The sequence below is a fragment of the Capra hircus genome, unplaced genomic scaffold (assembly GCF_001704415.2).
Source record: "Capra hircus breed San Clemente unplaced genomic scaffold, ASM170441v1, whole genome shotgun sequence".
NCBI lineage: Eukaryota > Metazoa > Chordata > Mammalia > Artiodactyla > Bovidae > Capra > Capra hircus.
In genome coordinates, this window is record NW_017217130.1 from 1 (window position 1) to 12,851 (window position 12,851).

General features: G+C 39.6%; 1 long non-coding RNA gene across 1 annotated transcript; it reads left to right on the top strand.

Annotated features, from left to right (window-relative positions):
- The first annotated feature begins 16 nt into the window (after nucleotides 1-16).
- LOC108635494 lies at nucleotides 17-11,544 on the top strand. Its single transcript, XR_001917808.1, has 4 exons — nucleotides 17-181; nucleotides 553-736; nucleotides 1,177-1,277; nucleotides 10,213-11,544. It is a non-coding gene; the product is annotated as an uncharacterized LOC108635494 (long non-coding RNA).
- Nucleotides 11,545-12,851: the final 1,307 nt, after the last annotated feature.

A 12,851-nucleotide genomic window follows, 5' to 3' on the forward strand; every position in this document is an offset into this window, starting at 1 on the left:
GCTTCATATCCAAGTCACTTATGTGAAGCCTACTTTGATGATAAAGAACTCACAGAAACAAAAACTGAGTTTGAAAGAAACCATAATATCAACAGATTTGTTTTTGAGGCTCCTTATACATTGTCAGGCAAAAAGCAAAGTTGTATAGAAGAACAGTGTAAAGGCCGTACAATCTTGACTAGTAAGTAGGACTTGGCATAACTTCTTTGTTTGACATGATCTTTTTTGATACATACCACCAGCAGCTGGTCAGCAGGAAAATGTAATTGAAATTTTAATAGTTTATTATCCTGCTGTTCAGTCACTCACTTACACAAACATGCTATGTTATAAACCATTCCTTTGCCATATGTAATTAGGTAATTCATGCTTAGTCTGAGTCGTCTCAGAGAGAATTTCTCCTTCAGTCCTGAAGTAATAAGGGACCTATTTGGTCTCTAAGGGATTTTCCAGAGAAAATATGAGGAGAATTAAGCACAATAGATTTTTTTTTAATTTGGCTGTTTGATTTACTATCTTACAAACTCATCTGTCAATCTTAATCTTTCATAGCTTCAAACTCATTTCCATATGTGAAGAAGAGGATTTCTATAAACTATGAACAGCAGATTCATTTAAAGCCAATTGATGTTGCCACGGATAAAATAAAGCTGCAGAGCTGCAAAAGCTTTGCTCTTCTGCTGACGTGGACATGATTCAGCTCCAGCTTAAATTGCAGGGCTGTGTTTCAGTGCAGGTATGTTGGTTGCTAACCGTGTATTAAATGTTTCTTGTTGTTCCTCTTGCTTTCATAAGAGCACAGAACAAGCATTAATTGTAATTGTCTTATACTCTGACTGGGTGCAAAAACCTCTACATTTTTTATTAATTTAATAAAGACATTATGTTCAGTTTCTATAAATTTTGTGTTATGTCAGAGAGCTTTAACGTAAATCCCTCTGACTAGAGCCAAGTCCTATATTTAGATAGCAGAAAGTGTTAACTACCTTGTTAGAGTATAAATTTTGCAGATGATTTGCTTTAGTTAATCTTTTTCAAATAAATTTATATTAAGATAGAAAATCTGTTTCTCAGGTATGGATCTTTAATATAGTATTCTTTTTAAAAAAGAGAAATGCAAAAATTACTTTTTAATTACATTCTGACAACCCTCATTTTTCTCCTTTTGTAATTTAGGTAAATGTAGGTCCATAAGCATATGCCAGGGCTGTCTTAAATGATAGTCAAACTAGCAAGTATCCACCCAAAAAAGTAAATGAGTTGAAAGACATGTTTAGGTAAGTGCTTTGTAGTTTTCAGTTCAGACCACTTTTTTTTTTTAACTCCATTGTCTTCTTAAGTGAAACCAAAATATTCACCAAATAATGTCCCTCTAAAAAATTATTGGTTCCCTTTATAACGTTTAAGTTACCTTCTAATGGTATTTTAGGTAGTAAGGAAATGTGTGATCTCATACCCTTTCTTTTTTCTCTTCTTCTTCTATGGCCCCTATAATTCGAATATTGCTGTGTTTAATATTGTCCCAGAGGTCTCTGAGACTTCCTCAGTTCTTTTTATTCTTTTTACTTTATTGTGCTTTCAGCAGTTACTAACACCATTTTATCTTCCAGCTCACTCATCCATTCTTCTGCTTCAGATATCCTGCTATTGATTCTTTCCAGAGTATTTTTAATTTCAGTAATTGTATTGTTTGTCTCTGTATATTTATTCTTTAATTCTTCTAGGTCTTTGTTAATTGATTCTTATGTTTTCCCCATTCTGTTTTCAAGGTTTTTGATCATCTTTACTATCATCATTCTGAATTCTTTTTCAGGTAGTTTGCCTATTTCTTCTTCACTTATTTGGACTTCTGTGTTTCTAGTTTGTTCCTTCATTTGTGTAGTATTTCTCTGCCTTTTCATTATTTTTTTAAAGTTATTGGTGTTTGAGGTCTCCTTTTCCCAGGCTTCAGGGTTGAACTCTTTCTTCCTTTTGGTTTCTGCCCTCCTAAGGTTGGTCCAGTGGATTGTGTAAGCTTCCTATAGGGTGAGATTTATGCTGAGTGTTTTTTTCCTCTGTTGGGCAGGGCTAGTGAGGTGGTAATCTTGTCTGTTGATGACTGGGTTTGTATTTTTGTCTTTGTTGTTTGGATGAGGCATTTTGCACTGGGTACTACTGGTGGTTGGGTGATGCTGGGTCTTGTATTCAAGTGGTTTCTTTTGTGAGAGTTCTCTCTATTTGATACTCTCTAGTGTTAGGAATTCTCTGGTAATCTAGGGTCTTGGAGTCAATGCTCCCATTCCAAAGGCTCAGGGCTTGATCTCTGGCCAGGAACAAAGATTCCACAAGTGGTTTGTTATGGCATTAAGTGAGATTAAAATAAATACCCAAACAGGAAAAAAAAAAAAAAAACCCAAACAGGAGAAACCAAAGATGAACCCCAGACAAATGGCAGTTACAAAATCAGACAAATAATAATTAAGCTAATGGAATATACACATACACGTAGAAGAAGAAGAAGTGAAGTTGCTCAGTCTTCTCTGAGTGTTTGCGACCCCATGGACTGTAGCCCACCAGGCTCCTCCATCCATGGGATTCTCCAGGCAAGAATACTGGGTTGGGTTGCCATTTCCTCCTCCAGAGGATCTTCCCGACCCAGGGACTGAACCCAGATCTCCTGCATTGTGGGCAGAGGAAGCCCAGACACATACACATATACACCTATAAACAAAATCAAAACAGTCCAACAAAAATAAAGTACAATAGATTGACCTAGTGAACAAAAGGAACTGAAAATGATATCTGCCAGTTAAGATCAAACTAACTAAAGCACAAACTAAAAACAAAACTAAAGCAATGTGCCATGTGGGGAGTAAAGCAATGAAAACAAAACTAATAAACATGTTGAGAGGAAAGGAAATAAAGAAAAGAAAGAATAGATATGCAAGTTAAATAAAGGTAGATAAGGAAAGTTTATGTTCATTAAAGATTAACTGCAAGAGGAAAGTAAAGTAGGAAACGCAAGCAAATTAATAAATGTAGAAAAATATAATAATGTTTAAACTTTTTAAATTAAAATTTTAAAAAGGGATTAAAAAAAAGAATGGAAAACTCCACGAAACTGCAAAAGGCCAATGTAGAGGCAGAGATTTATAGCAACAGTAAAAAGTGTGACTGAGAAGAAAACCATCAAAAGCTTAATTGTATTTCATAGTGCTAATAAAATCGACAACTACAATACAGAGGAAAAAAAGAAAAAGAAAAATTCCTAAAGAAACCACAGAACAAGGCAGAATATAAGAAGAGTAAATATTTTTCCTGAGTCACTGCTGTCAGTGTCCTTTCCATCGCTGGGGGTCACAGTCCACCTCGCCCTCCTGGGGTGCCTTCCAACACTGTGCTGGTCTCTGGGCCTGCTGTGGGGGCAACTCAGACTCTAATCTGGTCCTACTCCTGTGTGTTCTTGCCTCCAATGTACACAGCTATAGGAAATAGTGCATTTTCTTTTGTGGGAGCTCTCCAGTGTCCTTTTATATCTCCCATAGACACAGAGTCTGCCTAGTTGATCGTGTAGATTTAATCTGCAGCTTGTACAGCTGGTGGGAAGGTTTTGGGTCTTCTTTCTTAGCCACACTGCCCCTGGGTTTCAGTTGTGGTTTATTTCCACCTTTGTACATGGATCGTCCACTTGGATTTGTTCCTGAGGCTGCCCTAGAGGTCTTGATTCTGCCCCAGTGAGGGTTAGCAGCAGAGGTGGTGCAGCTGCTTGGGTCACAGGGTTTCTGGCAGCACCGAGCGCTCAGGATAGTTGGAAACTAGGGCAGCAATAAATACAGTGCTCTAGAAGGGTATAGCATCTGCCTACACCCTGTATTGTCTGCCTATAGTGCGGGAGACCCGGGTTCAATCCCTGGGTCGGGAAGATCTCCTGGAGAAGGCAATGGAAATTCACTCCAGTAATCTTGCCTGGAAAATCCCATGGGCAGAGGAGCCTGGTAGGCTACAGTCCATGGGGTTGCAAAGAGTGGGACACGACTGAGCGACTTCACCTTCAGAAGGGTATGGCAACAAATATTGTCCAATAAACTCCAATATTCTTGCCTGGAGAACCCCCCTGACAGAGATGCCTGGCAATCCACAGTCCACAGGGGTGCAGAGTGGGACACGACCGAAGCAACGCCATATCAATAGATGCAAGATTTTTTTTTTTTTTTTTTTTTTTGCCTGTGGCAGCTCTGCCCCAGTGAGGGTTGAGCATGAAGGTGGTGCAGCTGCTTGGGTCACAGGAACCATGGCGGCACCAAGTGTTCAGGGATACGGACTGCCTCCGCTGTAGGAGTTACTGCCCTATCAGAATCTGTTTTGAGCCTCTGGTAGCTGGCGATCAGAAGATCTCTTTGGCTAGTGTTTCTCTGTAGCTCCACACATTCAGGCACTTAGCGATCTCCCTTGCCTGGGGTCCTTCACTGTTGTTCATCGTGTCAGGCACAGAGAGAGGCCCCGCTAGCTGGCGGTCCTACTCTGTAGTTGAGCGCATCAGTCACTTCGAGGAACACCCTGGATGGGGTCCTGCTCTGTAGTTCAGTGGCAGTCAGGGGTTTGATGGGTCAGCCTCTCTACTGTTCAGCTGCCAGTGCTGGCCTGTGGGGAGAGAGAGGCTATGGTGATGGCTCCGGCAGTATCGTCTTGCTTCCATGGCTGCCTGGTTTTCTGCCACAGGCACTTTCCACCACAATTTCCTCCCTCACGTCTCCTAGGTCATTCTTGCCACAGTCAACAGCAGCCCTCACCCTGGAATTGCTCCACAATCCCAGTGCTCCAGCTTCCAGCTGCTGTGCCTTGCAGGGGACCTGCTTCCCTGTCCGGGGTATGTATGGCTGTGGCAAGGGCTGTCTGATTCTCACTCCATTTAGGCTGCCACAGATCAGCTGTTTCACTCTCAGCCTCAAATGTTTCTCCTCTGACCCAGACGATTGCCCCAGTGTGGGGATTGGACCCCTGCTTCAGTTCCAGCACCCACCGAGGGCAGGTCCAGTCCTAGTAACACTCCTGCTTTCCCCCCTAGTTCCTTTGTCCTACCGAGTGTTTGCATGGTTCTATATACTCTTTTCCAGTGGTCGGGGGCTCCCGTCTGCTCTCAGCTGGTGTTCGGCAAGCACTTCTGTGTCTGAATGGGTAGTCTTGATGTATCCATGGAGAGAGATGTACTCCACGTCCACCTACTCCTATGCCATCTTGTTCTACACTGCAAATCAGATTTGAAGCAGTTACTGACAGTTGCTTTAGCAGTTGTTCAGGTAGTAAACTATTTGATCTTTGCACCACCGTGCCATTGGAAGTGAGTAGCTGTGCAAGTCTGAGTTGATCTACTGTGAGCATGGCTAAGAGTCTCTCAAGAAGAGTCCTAGAGAAGTGAAATGATTGGCTCAGTAGCCAGATCCCTAAATGAATATCCCTGTTTTAGCTGTAAGAAACTAGTTACAGTTGCCCTTCCATATTTGCAGCTTCCACATCCAGGGATTCAACCAACTATAGATTGAAAATATTTGAAAAAAATTTCCAGAAAGTTCCAAGAAAGCAAAACTTGTATTTCCTGCATGTAGGCAGCTATTTACATAACATTTACATTGTATTAGCTATTATACATTAGCTAGACATGATTTTAAAGTACAGGGGAGGATATGCAAAAGTTATATGCAAATACTGTGTGATTTTATATAAGGAACTTGAGCATCTTCAGAGTTTAATATCCATGGGGGAAGGGGCACAGTGGTCCTGGAACTAATCCTCTGGGGATACTGAGGGACAACTGTATGATCATTTAGGAGAGATCCTGAGCGGATTCCAAAACTCAGGAATTGTCTTAATACCCATACAGCCTGCAAAACTCTTGTTTCATAATACTTGGCATTCTAATGTTTGACTGTTAATGTCAGTTATAACTAACTTAGGTATATAGTCCACAATGCGAAACATATAGAAGCAAAGATCTGCTCAGCACTGACAGACAAAGTATGTCATGATTAATAGTTAAGACTTTTATAGATCTACTTACCTTAAGTTCCCTGGTAGCACAGATGGTAAAGCGTCTGCCTACAATGCGGGAGACCTGGGTTCGATCCCTAGGTTGGGAAGATCCCCTGGAGAAGGAAATGGCAACCCACTCCAGTGTTCATGCCTGGAAAATCCCATGGACCAAGAAGCCTGGTGGGCTACAGTCCATGGGGTTGCAAAGAGTCGGATATGACTGAGCAACTTCATCATCATCATACTTACTTTAAAACCAGAGTACTCCTGAATTATCCTGGTAAATGTCATTCCTATATTAGGCTCCTGAAATCTGTGTTTACAACCATTCTGTACATGGATTGTCACTCGACTATTTTAACATCTTCACCACAGATGTAAAAGTCATGGCCTGATGGTCTGGTTCCTCAGTGCATGAGCCCTATTGAGCTTACCTAATGTCTCTTTGCTTTCCTTAAAAAGGAAAACATCCAATAAGATCAATATTTGCTTCAGAAACTCTTCAGACTCTCAATTTTTTATGAAATTCAGACCCCTTAAAAGAAGCAAGGATCACTACAGCCCTTTAGAAAACACATTCTTTCTTATTGCTGGTTCCAGAAAGGAGAACATCCTCTGTCCTGGTATGAGCATTTCACTGCTTGCCTGAAGACACTCCCCTGGGTGAGACCATCACATGGAGGGTGTCCTTACAAATAGACTGACCATGGTTAGTGCCAAAGGACTGCAGTGTAATGGTGGGCGGGGCAGAAGAGATTTCAAGGAAAACAAGAGCTAGTTGACTCCAAGCTCTCTTTCTCATGCTATCTTGTATGCTTTCTGTTAGAAAGGACTATGGGAAATCTATTACAGTTAGTCCAAAGTTGCACTGCGTGACCAGGAGTCCCATTCTCTGACCATGGTCATCTTCTCAGCATGGAGAAGCCAGGCAGCTAGACTCTCATCATCCCATCTTTCAGTGAGTGAGTCATCCCAGGCTCCTCTCCTGTTCTCGTGACAGGGACTCTCGCCGGCCTGAGGAGTCTGGATCCGTGATCTGTTTCCTCTTTTTGTCATCTTGACTTCTGTTAGCCCACTTAGGCGTGAGTGTAAACCGTCCCAAGGCATACCTTTGCAGCTCAGTTTTCCGAGGTCCTTTTTTGTCTCCTTGCCAAAGCAGTCCGGTGATCAGGACTAGGCAGGCAGGGAATCATTCCGCTTCCTTTATTGTCTGTAGCTCAGGTTCAGCCCCTGAGTACAGTGGGGACATGCCTCTGTTCACCCTCACTCTTCTGGGGTATGATGAAGTGTTAGTCACTCAGTCATGTCCGACCCTTTGTGACCCCATGGACTGTAGCTCACCAGGCTCTTTTGTCTGTGGAATTCTCCAGGCAAGAATACTGGAGTGGGTTGCCATTTCCTTCTCCAGGGGGTCTTCTGAACCCAGGGATCAAACTCAGGTCTCCTGCATTGTAGGTAAATTCCTTACTATCTGAGCCATCTGGGGAGTACTTTAATCAAATAGGCTATATAATTTGTTCCTAGAAACTGTCCAGTTTTATGGGGTTCTGTTCTCCATTGTCCATAAGAAAAAACAGCAAAACTCTTCCTTTACAAAAATATGAAACAATTATAGCATTTTAAACCAATATATATTACAGTTATAGAATTTGCATGCAACTGTATGACCTAGCTGTGAACTCTAAATTATTCATATTGAAAGCAAATTATTCAATTTACTGCTATTATGATGATCAAGTTATTTAGAGTTTTCTATACAGTTCTTTTTTCCTTGTTAAAAAACAAAATTCAACTGTGGTTGTTCAGTTGCTCAGTCATGTCCAACTCTTTGCAACCCCATGGACTGCAACACACCAGGCTTCCCTGTCATTCACCACCTCCTGGAGTTTGCTCAAACACATGTCCAAGTATTCAGTGATGCTATCCAAACATTTCATCCTGTGTCACCCCCTTCTCCTCCTGCCTTCAATCTTTCCCAGCATCAGGGCTTTTTCCAGTGAGTCAGTTCTTTGCATCAGATAGCCAAAGTATTGGAGTGTCAGCTTGAGAATCAGTCCTTCCAGTGAATATTCAGGACTGATTTCCTTTAGGATGGACTGGTTGGATCTCCTTGCAGTCCGAGAGATTCTCAAGAGTCTTCTCGAACACCACAGTGTGAAAGTGTCGATTCTTGGGCACTTAGCCTTCTTTTTGGTCCAACGCTGGAAAAACCATAGCTTTGACTATATGGACCTTTGTCAGCAAAGTAATGTCTCTGCTTTTTATTCAGAGTCAGGTGAGTCAGTTTTAAAGCTTTTGGCTTTATTCGGTGATTCACGAGTCCAGCAGGATCCCATGTAGCAGACTGAAAGGAGCTCTGAAGAGCCATAGAAAATGGAAGCCTTTTACAGGTAGAAGGAGTCAGGTCAAGGAAGTTATTCTAAAAGAGACCTGATTGTTTCAGGCAAGGTCACCTTCCTCTGGAGCACAGCAAGTGTCTGTCAGTTGGATTACCTCACTAGTGCTGACCAGGAAACTCCAGACTTGAAAGTGATATATGTACTTTTCTGACTAGTTAAGATTACCTACCTGGAAAAGGCCAAAACTACAATTAATATATTATAACTCAGGTGATGTGGGTTTAGCACAAGTGACTCCATTTTGGACCTCTTGTCTCTCTCTCTCTCTCTTTTTAAAAATGTATTTGTCTGCACCATGTCTTAGCTGTGGCATGTGGGATCCAGCTCCCCAAGCAGGGGCTGATCCCACTACTCCCCTGAGCATAGAGTCCCATCCTCTGGACCACCAGGGAAGTTCCTTGTCTCTTTTTTAACACCCCAAACTTGGGTTTTATGAATCTGCACCTGTCTTTCTCATTTAATTTCTATAAACCGTGACTATTATATTTCGTTCTAGAGATCAAATTTTAGACCCTTGATATTATATATTATATGTTATGCATTCTTCTATCTTATATATAATATATTTATAGCTAACCAAGAAAATCTTGCTTTCTATTGGTTTATATTTATGAAAGCTGTACAGTCATGATGTATCATATTTAGGTGTACTTTAGTTTAGGCAAATGTTGAGTTTTAGTGAAGTTTTATAAATCAATATTTCCAAATACAGTCCCTTATAAAATAACTATTTTCAGTCACAAAATTTGAGATTTATTATTTCCCAAAGGTAACTATAATAACATAAAATAAGATAAAATATAGCTGTGCATTGAAATCTCAATTATCTGTTTAGCTCCATAAATGATGACTCAACAAAAAGATATGGCCTTGGATGTTCCTTGGCCCTTTTCAGTGTAATCTGTTACACTATATCAAAAAACATCAAGCTTTTATAAGAGGAAAATCTTCTATTATGGACTTTATAATAAAGACGTGATTTGTAGCAATACAAATGATATGACCCATTACTGCCACCAGAAGCCGTTTGCAGGCTTCCTACTGAAGTTTCAAAGCTAACTTGAGAACCTAGTCTTGAAAGCTCAAAAGCTTTTAGCTTTTGAGATTTTGGGATTGTTCAGTAAAGAGGTTGGTATGCTATTCTTTCATCTAATCCATGCATGAGATATCTGTTACCTTTGATCACACAAAATGGATAATTTTTGAAATGTCTATATGATTATGAATATATCTGTTTCTATGCTTGCAGGTTATAAAATTATTAATACATTTGTGAAGTTCTTCATTAAAACTTTTTTGCATTAATTAGTTTACATAATTGTGGTGTATATTTGGAAATATTGCCTTATTTTCTCTTCCCTTAACATTATTTCCCAAGTCTCCAGGAAAGGGGCATGGGTATCTGCATATTGAATAGCCCCCAAGGGAACTTGAGAACCACTCTTAGAGGATGATCTACAAAACTCATATCAAAAAGTTCACTGTTGAGGCTCTTTTCTGACCATCTATTAAAAAACATTTTTAAACATTTTATTACCTCTCACTTTCTGTTGAATTTTACATTTTACAACCTTTCATTTTTCTTAATGAGTAACCAGATCTTTCTGCTTTTTTAATACCCTGCCTTTGTAATACAGCTTTGAAGACTTGAGTCGGTAATGATTTTCTTTGCTCCTTCTGCTTTACATCATTTTAAATAGCTAAATGTCAGTGATAAGTTGGAATATGCCTGTGATTTTGTGTACACATACTTTTTTGGCCATGGCTATTTTGCTTTGTGATAAACATGCCATTTCTTTCATTTTAGATAATACAAGAAGACCCGATGCACTCTCCCTGGATGAGCAACACACTACGTGTATTTTGTGCAATTAGTGGTATGTCAAGTGACCAAAGTTATGGTTCCCCAAGATACACTGCTGAAATATGAGGACATGCAGATGTCAAGTGACAACAAGACTGAACTTCTCAGGAATATTTGGAGGGGTGCAAATGTTAAAAATTTAAAGATTTGTTGTACACAGATTTCTGCTGTATAGTAGTGATTCAGTATACACACACACATATATTTTTTCATATTCTTTTCCACACAGTTTATCATGGGATGCTGAAAATGGCTTTTTGTGCTATGCAGTAGGACCTTGTTGTGTATTCATGGTATATATAATAGTTTGCATTAGCTAATCCCAAACTCCCAATACTTCCCTCCCCCACCCTGCTTCCTCATGGCAACTGGAAATCTGTAAGAAATATTTTTGATTTCTGATTGTTTCTTTTTTCTATGCTGCCAAGGTTAGGATGATTAGAAGTAACTACATGTCTTTTAAAATGACCTTTTCCTTTCTGTAAAAGTGAACTACCACAGCAAACTGCTCCTTGAATGACACAAAACTCTGTTCCAAAACAAACACCTAGAAATGTTGTATAAAATACAACATCACACATAGAGATTTCACACTGTCTCCCCTCTCCTCAAACCTCCAGTTTCTTCTCTACCATGTCACTCTCAGCAAATGATCTTTTTTCTGATTTCACTGAAAAAATAGGAATCAGAAGAGGACGTCCGCATCTTCCCTGCTGCCAACTCCCCCAAACTCTATGCTCCCTTTCCTCCTGATCTCCCCTCATCTCATGACCACGTATATGCTGATGACTCCCACAGGCATATCTCCAACACAAATATCTCTAAACTTGAAAATGCTATGCCCAACTGAATCATGTCTCCCCTTGCATATCTCTAGTTTAACCAGGTCTCTTGATTTCCATCCCCCAAGCTTGCTTGTTTCCCAGAATTCCTCGTCTCTGTAAGTGACATCACCAATCAATGATTGCTCAGGCCAGAAGATGCACTATCTTATATGAGTAAAAACGTGCTATATTTGTAAAGCATAATTGAGTTGAATGTAATTGTTGTTAAAGTGTGCTTGTTCAGTTTATAAATACTTGACACTGTTAAAATTTGACCTGTATTCAGACAAATCCCCAAACAGGTCAATTAAACAATGAAATATAATATCTCATTGTCCAACCTGTCTCATATCAGGGACAAATTTCATTAATGTATTTGATTACTTGATCTGATATCTATTTGTAATGAACAGCCAACATCTTTCTAGTAAACAAGGCATTTGCTTTTCAACTGGGGCCTGGTTCCATCTTCAACGTTTATGTAAACACAGTCTAAATCAAAAAAAAGAAAAACAAAAGAAAAGAAAAGGCAATGTAGTAGAACAATGGGAAAAAGACCTGAGAGGTACCTTATAGAAAACTTTTAATGACCAACAAACAAATGAAAAGGTGCCTAACCCATATTGATTATCGTACTGATTGTGGATATGGTCATTAAAATAGTAACTCACCCTTACTCAGACCCTACTATGTGCCAGGCAAAATTCTATGTGCTTTCCATAAGATATCATTTCACATCCATCAAACTGGCAAAACTTTTAAAACCACAACACATATCAACTTTTGGCAAGGATGTGAAGCAATGGTAACTTCCTGGCACTGCTGTTGAGAATACAAGTACTTCACAGAGCAATTTAGCAATATCTGGTCAAGTTGAAGATGCAAATATCTCTTTTAGATGGACATTTAGAGGAATCTGTACATATCCCCAAGAATTTTCAGAGCAACCCCATTTGTAATAGGCAAAATAATGGAAAGGATATAAATGTCTTCCATCCAAAGAAAGGATAAATAAACATAGACCTTCTGGAATTCTCTACAACAGCAAAAATGAACTAGAGCTACATGTAGCAACATGAAGGAGTCTCAGAAAGTGCTAAATGAAAATGGTGTTTCAGAATGATACATGTACAGATTACCATTTGTGTATATTTTTTTAACTTTTTATTTTCTATTGGGGTATAGTCAGTGAACAATGGTGTGATAGTTTCAGGTGAACAGCAAAGGGACTCAGCCATATGTATTCAAACTTCCCCCACCAGCCTCCAGCGTCTAAGCTGCACATAACACTGATCAGAGTTCCATGTGCTATATAGTAGGTTCTTGTTTGTTATTCTTTTAAAATACAGCAGTGTGTACATGCCCATTTAGAACTCCTAACTATCCCTTCCAACCACAATTTTGTTCTCTGTATATATAGTTTCAAAATATGCAAAAACCCTATATTATTTATGAATACCCTCACAGTGGTAGCAGTATACAAATACTCAAGGGCTCTTCTAGGGAGAGATGGTGTCTGAGAGACTGAGAAAGGTGCATGCAGGGTGTCAACTCTGTAACCTTTTAATTCTTACGAAAGGAAACTCAGGTACACAAGGCCTAGAGTTACAGTTTATTTTTACTTATTTTTTAAAGTGAACTTTTATTTACTAGTTGCTTTTATTTATTTAAAAGCTCTAGGCTTATGTTTTATTATATTTCAAAAATTTTTTGAATTTTATGTATTGAGCTGAGCCTGGTCTTCATTGCAGTACAAGG